Here is a 13,230-nt window from a genome sequence, read left to right on the forward strand (position 1 = left end):
GCAGGTCCCCCATTGACTTCCAAGCATCAAAATGCTTGTCCCGAGCACCGAACAGTTTTGTCTTCACTAATTTGCACCTTATACAATTAGTATTAGATCTGTCACACATCAGATTCGCGGTCAGCAAATGGCCCGGCCAGGGGTCTCCAGACCCGACCTCAACAGCCTTATATACAGTGTGTCCACCCATATCCTGTATACACCGCACCTATATACAGTGTGTCCAACCATATCCTGTACACACCGCACCTATATACAGTGTGTCCACCCATATCCTGTATACACCACACCTATATACAGTGTGTCCACCCATATCCTGTATACACCTCACCTATATACAGTGTGTCCACCCATCTCCTGTATACACCGCACCTATATACAGTGTGTCCACCCATATCCTATATACACCGCACCTATATACAGTGTGTCCACCCATATCCTGTATACACCGCACCTATATACAGTGTGTCCACCCATATCCTTTCCACTGCCATTAACTTGAGAACGGCGGCAGCTATAGGCATAGAAGTGGTGTCTAGGTATAGTAAAGTAGCCATGAGCTACGCAATGAAACCACCTATAGCGCCACCTGGTGGAAAACAACGGAGTTAGCATTTTTATCTCTAAAACTGAACGAGATAGAGAAAAAAAGTGAATTACAAAGTTGTAGGCATCATCAATTCAATAGGAATCCACACCTTGCATACAGAAATGCTATGATTAGAAGGTGTAAACCTCACAAGGCTGCGGACGTGAAGCGATACCTCATGGAGACCTTCCTACAAGTCATTGGGTATGGTGGCTGTGTGGAGTGGCCTCCTCTCACCTGACCTGACCCCATTGGACTTCTTTCTGTGAGGTCACATCAAACAGCAGGTGTATGCGACCCCTCCCCCAACATTGCAGGACCTACGACGACGTATCACAAATGCTTGTGCAGACGTGTCACCACCATATTGCACAGCGTGCAGCAAGATACAGTATGCTGTGCAGAGGCCAGATGTGCATTGCAGCCAGATACAGTATGCTGTGCAGAGGCCAGATGTGCATTGCAGCAAGATACAGTATGCTGTGCAGAGTCCAGATGTGCATTGCAGCAAGATACAGTATGCTGTGCAGAGGCCAGATGTGCATTGCAGCTGACGGGGGCCACTAATGAGCGCCATATGCGTGACCAGCATTCAATGTTTCTTTGTCGCTCTATTGGGAGACCCAGACAATTGGGTGTATAGGCTATGCCTCCGGAGGCCGCACAAAGTATTACACTCAAAAGTGTTAAGCCCCTCCCCTTCTGCCTATACACCCCCCGTGCTCCCACGGGCTCCTCAGTTTTTTGCTTTGTGCGAAGGAGGTCAGACACGCACAGCACAGCTCCACAGATTGGTCAGCAGCAGCTGCTGACCATGTCGGATGGAAGAAAAGTGGGCCCATATAGGGCCCCCAGCATGCTCCCTTCTCACCCCACTCTTGTCGGCGGTGTTGTTAAGGTTGAGGTATCCATTGCGGGTACGGAGGCTGGAGCCCACATGCTGCTTTCCTTCCCCATCCCCCTCAGGGCTCTGGGTGAAGTGGGATCTTACCGGTCTCCAGGCACTGAGACCGTGCTCCATCCACAGCTCCTAAGACTCTGCTGGATAGGAGCCGGGTATCGTTCAGGGACATGGCCCTGCTACTTGAAGGTACTCTGTGTCCCTGTGGGGACCGCGCACAGCAACACTCCAGCATTGCTGGGTGTGCTAGTGCACCGGGCCGCGGCGCTGACCGGGTTAATGTGCCATTACACACTCAGCGTCGCTGAGTGTGTTTATGTAGGGGGACTACCGTACTACCGCCGCCGCCATGTTTTTAACACTGAGGCGCGGCTGGGACTTGTAGTGCGCCGGGGACTTCCGCGCGGCCGCGCTTTTATGGCAGCCGCGCTCATTACTTGAGTCCCCGGCTTGTACGGCCTAGTGTTTCCTCCTCCCGCCCACAGCCCTGACAGGCAGGGGAAGGGCGGGACGCTTTACAGACGAGCTTGCATACTCCACTCCCCTCACTGCACTGTGAGGCACCAGTTCCCGCACTTTCTAAGGGTCACGCCCACGGCTTCCTCCTCTCTCAGGACGCCGGCAGCCGTGCCATTACACACTCAGCATCGCTGAGTGTGTTTATGTAGGGAGACTACCGCGCTGACCGCCGCCGCCATGTTTTGACACTGAGGCGCGGCTGGGACTTCTAGTGCGCCGGGGACTTCCGCGCGGCCGCGCTTTTACGGCGGCCGCGTTTATTACTCGAGTCCCCGGCTTTTGCGGCCTAGTCTTTCTTCCTCCCGCCCACAGCCCTGACAAGCAGGGGAAGGGCGGGACGCTGCACAGGATGAGCAGCACTGAGGGCTGGAGCATGCTTTGCATACTCCATCCCCCTCACTGTCCTCTCCTCAGAAGCCGGCAGCCATTCCTGTCAGCTCCTTGAATGCTGCAGAGGGGGACAAATTCTGACAGACCCAGGCAGGGACCCTGGTGGCCTCACAACCGCTTTATGCGGGGGGTATGCAGCATCTGTGGTGCTAGCCACATTTGTGCAGGAGTGTAATTTTAAATCATATGTTTATAAGATATGCTTTACACTGTATGGTGCACAGTTGATTCTGTATATATATTGTGTTGCTCAGGGAAGTCAACAGCATGGCGCCCATAAAAGGCAGGAGCGCCAAACCACAGGCTTACTATGCTGCCTGCGCCGCATGTACGACCCCTCTGCCGGCAGGATCCACTGAGCAATCCAGACCGGTATCTCAGCACAGGGGCACTGTTGAATCATTGCTCCCTGGCCCACCTCAGTTGGACCAGAGGTCTCCCCGGGGTGTCTCATAGATCCCAGAGTGAGGTCTCTGATACAGACCCCAGCCCCTGACCGTCTAAGCGAGCTCGCTGGGAAATTCCCTCGACATCTTCATATTGGTCAGGGTCTCAGCGGGGGGAATCCCTGGATGATGAAGCGGAGACAGCTGATCAGGATTCTGATCCTGAGGCCGCTCTCAATCTTGATACGCCTGACGGGGACGCCATAGTGAACGATCTTATAGCGTCTATCAATCAAAGATGCCACTCACAGGCAGATGGAGCTCTGGTTGAAATCCATCTATGAAGCTATCAGCGCTTCTTTTACACCAGCATTTGCAGCCGTATGGGTGCTACAAGCTATCTCAGCAGGTCAAGCGCAAATTGACGCAGCCACACAGACGTCGGCATTTGCGTCTTACGCTATTAATGCTGTCCTGGACTCTGCGAGCCGTATGGCGGTTGCTTCCGCCAATTCGGTGGTACTCTGCAGGGCCTTGTGGCTACGGAACTGGAAGGCAGATTCTGCTTCCAAAAAAGCGTTTAACCAGTTTGCCAATTTCTGGCGACCGACTGTTTGGCGAACGTTTGGATGAAATCATCAAACAATACAAGGGAAAGGATACATCTTTACCCCAGCCCAAACCGAACATACCCCAACAGAGGATGGGGCAGTCGAGGTTTCGGTTCTTTCGGGGCGCGGGCAGGTCCCAATTCTCCTCGTCCAAAAGGCCTCTGAATAGATCAAGGGCTCTCCGATTCATGGCGGTCTAAGTCAAAAAGACCACCGGAGGTGCCGCTACCAAAGCGGCTTCTTGATGGCTTTCGTTCTCCTCAATCCGCATCCTCGGTTGGTGGCAGGCTTTCCCGCCTTTGCGACTCCTGGCTGCCAAGGGTAAAAGACCGTTGGGCGAGAGACATTCTGTCTCACGGTTACAAGTTAGAGTTCGCCTCTCGTCCCCCGACTCGATTCTTCAGGTTATCCCCGCCTCCCGAGCGAGCCGAGGCTCTTCTGCAGGCGCTGGGCACCCTGAGGGCAGAAGGAGTGGTGGTCCCTGTTCCTCTTCAGCAACAGGGTCACGGGTTTTTCTCCAACCTGTTTGTGGTTACAAAGAAGGACGGGTCTTTCCGTCCTGTCCTGGACCCGTAACTGCTCAACAAACACGTATAGACCAGACGGTTCCGGATGGAAACCCTCCGCTCCGTCATCGACTCAATGTCCCCAGAAGATTTCCTTGCATCGATCGATATCAAAGATGCTTTTCTCCACGTACCGGTGGCTCCAGAGCACCAACGCTTCTTGCGCTTCACCATAGGAGACGAACACCTGCAGTTCGTGGCACTGCAGTTCGGCCTGGCTACAGCCCCACGGGTTTTCACCAAGGTCAGGGCTACAGTAGTTGCGGTCCTCCACTCTCAGGGTCACTCGGTGATCCCTTACTTGGACGATCTGCTGATCAAGGCACCCTCTCAAGAGGCATGCCAACACAGCCCCGACGCTTCTCTGGGGGCTCTCCAGAGTTTCGGGTGGATCATCAATTTTCCAAAGTCAAATCTGACACCAGCCCAATCGCTGACATATCTTGGCATGGAGTTTCATACCCTATCGGCGATAGTGAAGCTTCCGCTGATCAACAAGCGTTCACTACAGAAAGGGGTGCAATCTCTCCTTCAAGGTCAAGCACACCCCTTGAAGGGCCTCATGCACTTCCTGGGGAAGATGGTGGCAGCAATGGAGGCAGTTCCTTTCGCGCAGTTTCACCTGCATCCTCTTCATTGGGACATCCTACGCAAATAGGACAGGAAACCGACGTCCCTCGACAGGAACGTCTCCCTCTCTCAGGCAACCAAAGCTTCCCTTAGGGGGTGGCTTTCTTCCCACTTCATTATCGCATGGGAAATCCTTCCTACCCCCATCCTGGGAGGTGGTCACAACGGACGCGAGTCTGTCAGGGTGGGGAGCAGTCTTTCTCCACCACAGGGCTCAGGGTACGTGGACTCAGCAAGAGTCCTCGCTTCAGATCAATGTTCTGAAGATCAGGGCAGTGTATCTTGCCCTAAAAAGTGTTCCAGCAGTGGCTGGAAGGCAAGCAGATCCGAATTCAGTCGGACAACTCCACAGTGGTGGCTTACATCAACCACCAAGGCGGAACACGCAGTTGGCAAGCCTTCCAGGAAGTCCGGCGGATTTTGATGTGGGTGGAAGCCACGGCCTCCACCATCTCCGCAGTTCACATCCCGGGCGTCGAAAACTGGGAAGCAGACTTTCTCAGTCGCCAGGGCATGGACGCAGGGGAATGGTCTCTTCACCCGGGCGTGTTTCAGGAGATCTGTTGCCGCTGAGGGAGGCCGGACGTCGACCTAATGGCGTCCCGGCACAACAACAAGGTCATGGCATTCATGGCACGCTCTCACGATCACAGAGCTATGGCGGCAGACGCCTTAGTTCGGAATTGGTCGCAGTTTCAACTCCCTTATGTGTTTCCTCCGCTGGCACTGTTGCCCAGAGTGTTACGCACGATCAGGGCCGACTGCCGCCGCGCCATCCTCGTCACTCCAGACTGGCCGAGGAGGTCGTGGTACCCGGATCTGTGGCATCTCACGGTAGGCCAAACGTGGGCACTACCAGTCCGACCAGACTTGCTGTCTCAAGGGCCGTTTTTCCATTTGAATTCTGCGGCCCTCAACCTGACACTGTGGCCATTGAGTCCTAGATCTAGCGTCTTCAGGATTATCTCAAGAGGTCATTGCCACTATGAGACAGGTTAGGAAACCAACGTCCGCCAAGATCTACCACAGGACGTGGAAAAATTTCCTGTCGTGGTGCTCTGCTCGGGGTTTTTCTCCCTGGCCTTTTGCCTTGCCCATTTTTCTGTCCTTCCTTCAATCTGGACTGGAAAAGGGTTTGTCGCTCGGCTCCCTTAAGGGACAAGTCTCAGCGCTCTCTGTGTTTTTTCCAGTAGCGCCTAGCCAGACTTCCACAGGTATGCACGTTCCTGCAGGGGGTTGTCACATCGTTCATCCTTACAAGCGGCCGTTAGAACCCTGGGATCTGAACGGGGTGCTGATGGTTCTTCAGAAACCACCATTCGATCCAATAAGGGATATTTCTTTCTCACGCCTTTCGCAGAAAGTGATTTTCCTAGTAGCAGTCACTTCACTTCGGAGAGTGTCTGAGCTAGCAATGTTGTCGTGCAAAGCCCCTTTCCTGGTGTTCACCAGGACAAGGTGGTTCTGCGTCTGGTTCTGGAATTTCTCCCAAGGGTGGTACCCCCCTTTCATCTCAATCAGGATATCTCCTTACCCTCTTTTTGTCATCATCCAGTTCACCAATGTGAAAAGGATTTGCACTGGTTAGATCTGGTGAGAGCACTCAGGCTCTACATTTCTCGTACGGCGCCCCTGCGCCGCTCGGATGCACTCTTTGTCCTTGTCGCTGGCCAGCGTAAAGGGTCACAGGCTTCCAAATCAACCCTGGCCCGGTGGATCAAGGAACCAATTCTCGAAGCTTACCGGGCTGCCGGTTCCCTCAGGGCTCTAGGCCCATTCTACCAGAGCCGGGGGCGCGTCCTGGGCTTTGAGGCACCAGGCTACGGGTCAGCAGGTGTGTCAGGCGGCTACCTGGTCGAGCCTGCACACTTTCACGAAACACTATCAGGTGCATACCTATGCTTCGGCGGATGCCAGCCTAGGTAGACGAGTCCTTCAGGCGGCGGTTGCCCACCTGTAGGAAGAGGCCGTTTTACGGCTCTATTACGAGGTATTATTTTACCCACCCAGGGATTGCTTTTGGACATCCCAATTGTCTGGGTCTCCCAATAGAGCGACAAAGAAGAAGGGAATTTTGTTTACTTACCGTAAATTCCTTTTCTTCTAGCTCTAATTGGGAGACCCAGCACCCGCCCCTGTTTTTTTGTGTACACATGTTGTTCATGTTGTTTGGTTTCAGTTCTCCGATATTCCTTCGGATTGAATCTACTTTACACCAGTTTATAATCTTTTCCTCCTTCTTGCTTTTGCACCAAAACTGAGGAGCCCGTGGGAGCACGGGGGGTGTATAGGCAGAAGGGGAGGGGCTTAACACTTTAGAGTGTAATACTTTGTGCGGCCTCCGGAGGCATAGCCTATACACCCAATTGTCTGGGTCTCCCAATTAGAGCTAGAAGAAAAGGAATTTACGGTAAGTAAACAAAATTCCCTTCTTTGGGGGGTCATGGGTTTCATATCATAGCATTTCTGTATGCAAGGTGTGGATTCGTATTGAATTGATGATGCCCTACAACTTTGTAATTCACATTTTTTCTCTATTTCGTTCCGTTTTCGAGATAAAAATGCTACGCCCGTTGTTTTCCACCAGGTGGCGCTATAGGTGGCTTCATTGCGTAGCGCATGGCTACTTTACTATACCTAGACACCACTTCTATGCCTATAGCTGCCGCCGTTCTCAAGTTAATGGCGGTGGACAGGATATGGGTGGACACGCTGTATATAGGTGCGGTGTATACAGGAGATGGGTGGACACGCTGTATATAGGTGCGGTGTATACAGGAGATGGGTGGCCACACTGTATATAGGTGCGGTGTATACAGGAGATGGGTGGACACACTGTATATAGGTGCGGTGTATAGAGGATATGGGTGGACACACTGTATATAGGTGCGGTGTATACAGGAGATGGGTGGACACGCTGTATATAGGTGCGGTGTATAGAGGATATGGGTGGACACACTGTATATAGGTGCGGTGTATACAGGAGATGGGTGGACACGCTGTATATAGGTGCGGTGTATACAGGAGATGGGTGGACACACTGTATATAGGTGCGGTGTATACAGGAGATGGGTGGACACACTGTATATAGGTGCGGTGTATACAGGAGATGGGTGGACACGCTGTGTATAGGTGCGGTGTATACAGGAGATGGGTGGACACACTGTATATAGGTGCGGTGTATACAGGAGATGGGTGGACACGCTGTGTATAGGTGCGGTGTATACAGGAGATGGGTGGATACGCTGTATATAGGTGCGGTGTATACAGGAGATGGGTGGACACGCTGTATATAGGTGCGGTGTATACAGGAGATGGGTGGACACGCTGTATATAGGTGCGGTGTATACAGGAGATGGGTGGACACGCTGTATATAGGTGCGGTGTATACAGGAGATGGGTGGACACGCTGTATATAGGTGCGGTGTATACAGGAGATGGGTGGACGCGCTGTATATAGGTGCGGTGTATACAGGAGATGGGTGGACGCGCTGTATATAGGTGCGGTGTATACAGGAGATGGGTGGACGCGCTGTATATAGGTGCGGTGTATACAGGAGATGGGTGGACGCGCTGTATATAGGTGCGGTGTATACAAGAGATGGGTGGACACGCTGTATATAGGTGCGGTGTATACAGGAGATGGGTGGACACGCTGTATATAGGTGCGGTGTATACAGGAGATGGGTGGACACACTGTATATAGGTGCGGTGTATACAGGAGATGGGTGGACACACTGTATATAGGTGCGGTGTATACAGGAGATGGGTGGACACACTGTATATAGGTGCGGTGTATACAGGAGATGGGTGGACACACTGTATATAGGTGCGGTGTATACAGGAGATGGGTGGACACACTGTATATAGGTGCGGTGTATACAGGAGATGGGTGGACACACTGTATATAGGTGCGGTGTATACAGGAGATGGGTGGACACACTGTATATAGGTGCGGTGTATACAGGAGATGGGTGGACACACTGTATATAGGTGCGGTGTATACAGGAGATGGGTGGACACACTGTATATAGGTGCGGTGTATACAGGAGATGGGTGGACACACTGTATATAGGTGCGGTGTATACAGGAGATGGGTGGATGCACTGTATATAGGTGCGGTGTATACAGGAGATGGGTGGACACACTGTATATAGGTGCGGTGTATACAGGAGATGGGTGGACACGCTGTATATAGGTGCAGTGTATACAGGAGATGGGTGGACACGCTGTATATAGGTGCAGTGTATACAGGAGATGGGTGGACACACTGTATATAGGTGCGGTGTATACAGGAGATGGGTGGACACACTGTATATAGGTGCGGTGTATACAGGAGATGGGTGGACACACTGTATATAGGTGCGGTGTATACAGGAGATGGGTGGCCACACTGTGTATATAGGTGCGGTGTATACAGGAGATGGGTGGACACACTGTATATAGGTGCGGTGTATACAGGAGATGGGTGGACACACTGTATATAGGTGCGGTGTATACAGGAGATGGGTGGACACACTGTATATAGGTGCGGTGTATACAGGAGATGGGTGGACACACTGTATATAGGTGCGGTGTATACAGGAGATGGGTGGACACGCTCTGTATAGGTGCGGTGTATACAGGAGATGGGTGGACACACTGTATATAGGTGCGGTGTATACAGGAGATGGGTGGACACGCTCTGTATAGGTGCGGTGTATACAGGAGATGGGTGGACACGCTGTATATAGGTGCGGTGTATAAAGGAGATGGGTGGACGCACTGTATATAGGTGCGGTGTATACAGGAGATGGGTGGACACACTGTATATAGGTGCGGTGTATACAGGAGATGGGTGGACACGCTGTATATAGGTGCGGTGTATACAGGAGATGGGTGGACGCACTGTATGAAGCTGGCGTTACATTATCGCAGGGCTGTGATGGTGACTGAGGCTCCTCTATGGCCCCTATGATCAGCACTGATCTATACATAGAGGACATGGAAGGCTTTGGTTATGACAGTTGTGTAATATGGCACTATCTTCTCTCGCAGGCTGACCAGTGCACCGGATTACAAGGTTTCCTCATTTTCCACAGCTTTGGAGGCGGCACAGGCTCAGGATTTGCATCTCTTCTGATGGAGAGACTCTCTATAGATTATGGCAAGAAGTCCAAGCTTGAGTTTGCAATCTACCCAGCACCGCAAGTGTCCACAGCAGTGGTGGAGCCATACAACTCCATACTGACCACACACACCACGCTGGAGCATTCAGATTGTGCCTTTATGGTGGACAATGAGGCCATTTATGATATTTGTCGCCGTAACTTGGACATTGAACGTCCAACATACACAAATCTCAACCGTCTCATTGGGCAGATCGTGTCGTCCATCACTGCCTCGCTGAGGTTTGATGGGGCTTTAAATGTTGATCTCACCGAATTTCAGACAAACCTGGTTCCATATCCACGTATCCATTTCCCGCTGGTCACGTACGCGCCTGTCATCTCTGCAGAGAAGGCCTACCACGAGCAGCTGTCCGTGGCCGAAATAACCAATGCCTGCTTTGAGCCTGCAAACCAGATGGTGAAGTGTGACCCCCGCCACGGCAAATACATGGCCTGCTGCATGTTATACAGGGGGGACGTGGTCCCCAAGGATGTCAACGCCGCCATCGCAACCATTAAGACAAAACGCACTATTCAGTTTGTAGACTGGTGCCCAACAGGATTCAAGGTTAGTATTAGAAACCCACCCACACCGGCCTAAATGGAAAGTGTCATTACCAGTGCCGAGAATATTAGCACAGAATTAGATTGGTGGAAAAACCCATATAATAAAGTGAAGCCTATAGAAAAGATATACCATCACATGACTAGTGGGGTGCAGATTGTGAGATTGAAGCGGATCCTCACTAATTTTCCTACACATTGACATTTTAGCCCCTTCAGTCTCAGGATTGTGGGGGGTCCTAGAAGTATAACCCTACTGATAATAAAGTGATGGCATGTCCGTGCCAAGGAAAGGTCATCAATATACCAAGTCTGAAGACTCCATTAGGCCCTGTGCGCACACTGCGTTTTTACCCGCTTTTTTTGTGCGTTTTTGCTGCAGAAATTTGAGAAAATGGTTGTGCCTTTCTGCAGACATTCCCCAGCAAAACCTATGGGGAAAAAAAATAGCTGTGCGCACACTGCGTTTTCTTCGGCGCTCCATTGGGAGACCCAGACGATTGGGTGTATAGCTACTGCCTCCGGTGGCCACACAAAGTATTACACTAAAAAGTGTAAGGCACCTCCCCTTCTGCGTATACACCCCCCGTGGGATCACGGGCTGCTTCAGTTTTATGCTTTGTGCGAAGGAGGTCAGACATCCACGCATAGCTCCACTGTTTAGTCAGCAGTAGCTGCTGACTATGTCGGATGGAAGAAAAGAGGGCCCATACTAGGGCCCCCAGCATGCTCCCTTCTCACCCCACTTTTGTCGGCGGTGTTTGTTAAGGTTGAGGTACCCATTGCGGGTACGGAGGCTGGAGCCCACATGCTGTTTTCCTTCCCCATCCCCCTGAAGGGCTCTGGTGAAGTGGGATCTTACCGGCCTCCAGGCTCTGAGGCCGGGCTCCATCCACAGACCCGGAGATCCTGCTGGAATGGAGCGGAGTATCGTCAGGGACAGGCCCTGCAACGTTAAGGTACTCTGTGTCCCCGTACAGTCTATGCACAGACACACTCCAGCGTTGCTGGGTGTGTTAGTGCGCCGGGGACAGTAGCGCTGCGCGCTTGGGCTTTACTCACTGCAGCTTAGCTGAGTGAGTTTATGTGTCGGGAACTACCGCGCCAGCCGCTGCTGGAGCTGCGGCGCGGCTGAGTCTTGTGGTGCGCCGGGGACTTTCGCGCTGCCGCGCTTTTACGACGGCAGCGCTTATAAATCTAGTCCCCGGCTTTTGCGGCCTAGTTACGTTTCGTTCCCGCCCCCAGCCCTGTCAGTCAGGGAAGGGGAGAGACGCTGTACAATAGTCAGCGCCGAGGGCTGGAGTCTTATTTACATACTCCAGCCCTCTCACTGGGCACAGGGGGACGCCAGTTTCCCGCTCTTGTCTGGGGCACGCCCACGGCCCGCCCCTCTTCACAGGACGCCGGCAGCCATTCCTGCAGGCAATCTAAGCTGGAGAACGGACACAGGCTCTGGGAGACCCAGCAAAGGGATTCTGGCGACCACTTACCCGCTTATGCGGGCGGTAAGCAGCACCTTGGTGCTGACCCCACTATCGCCACAGTGTTTTTTTTTTGTGTACTTTATCCTTGTACTTATATTTGCAAGACCATACACAGACACACGCCAGCATTGCTGGGCGTGTTAGTGCGCCGAGGACAACAGCGCTGCGCGCTTGGACTATACTCACTGCAGCTTAGCTGAGTGAGTTTATCTGTGGGAAACTGCCGCGCTGGAGGCTGCGGCGCGGCTGAGACTTGTGGCTGTACGGTCGCTTCTTGGCGATATACCCCTAGATAGCTCTTAGGAGACAACAGCATGTCGTCAGCATAGAGCAAGGGGGCCAAGGCACAGGCTTTCCTGTCTGTACCGCACGTGAGGCTGTTGTACCGGCAGGTTCCACTAACCCCTAATGGGTAGAGTCTCTGCTAGTGGTGGCCCAGAGAGGGCCACCTGTGAAACTGTCCAGAGGACAGAGTTTGCAGTTTTTTTTTTTTTGCTGATAAAATGTCTTGGACTATGAACAAAATTCTAGCAACTTTGCAGTCCAGGGCGGTGACTCAGACCAAGGGCATTGTTGAATCAAGGCTCCCCGGTCTCCCTCAGTTGGAACTAATCCGTGCTCCAAGGGGGTCCCATACATCCCAGACTGAAGGCTCTGACACGGACGACAGTCCCAGACAGCCTAAGCGAGCTCGCTGGGAGAGACCCTCGACTTCACACTGGTCAGGGTCTCAGCGAGGGGATTCTCTGTTTGATAAGGTAGCTGGTCAGGTTTCGGATCCTGAGACCGCTTTCATTCTGGATGCTCCTAATGGGACGCCATGGTGAATGATCTCATAGCGCCCATCAATACACTGGTGGATATTTCTCCCTCAGCCCCTCCAGTGGAGGAGGCAGCTTCAGCAGGAGAAATTCCATTTCAGGTATCCCAAGCGTAAATTCAGTACCTTTTGGGCCTCTCTGACTCAGAGGAGCAGTCCACAAACACTACGCTTATCCAGACAAGCTTTTCTCCACCGCGACATCCTCCATAGTTGCAGTGGAAGACGGGACTTCACTTAAAGATGCCATTGACAGACAGATGGACCTCTGGTTGAAATCTGTCTGTGAAGCTATCGGCGTGTCGTTTGCTCCGGCATTCGCAGCCGTATGGTCACTCCAAGCTATTTCAGCTGGTCTTGCGCAGATAGACACTGTCACACGTACATCTGTGCCGCAGGTGGCGTCCTTAACCTCGCATTGCGACTTACGCTATTCATGCTGTCCTGGACTCTACGGGCCGTACGCCGGTGGCATACGCCAACTCCGTGGTTTTGCGCAGACCCTTGGGGTTAAGGGAATGGAAGGCAGCTCCTGCTTCCAAAAAGGGCTTAACCAGTTTTCCATTATCTGGTGACAGACTGTTGGCTGAGCGATTGGATGAAATCATTAAACAGGCCAA

General features: G+C 52.5%; 1 pseudogene; it reads left to right on the plus strand.

Annotated features, from left to right (window-relative positions):
- The window catches only part of LOC142251624 (tubulin alpha chain, testis-specific-like), a 73,102-nt pseudogene that overhangs the window by 40,237 nt on the left and 19,635 nt on the right, over positions 1 to 13,230 (plus strand).

This window comes from Anomaloglossus baeobatrachus, chromosome 9 (genome assembly GCF_048569485.1).
Source record: "Anomaloglossus baeobatrachus isolate aAnoBae1 chromosome 9, aAnoBae1.hap1, whole genome shotgun sequence".
In the NCBI taxonomy this organism is placed as follows: Eukaryota; Metazoa; Chordata; class Amphibia; order Anura; family Aromobatidae; genus Anomaloglossus; species Anomaloglossus baeobatrachus.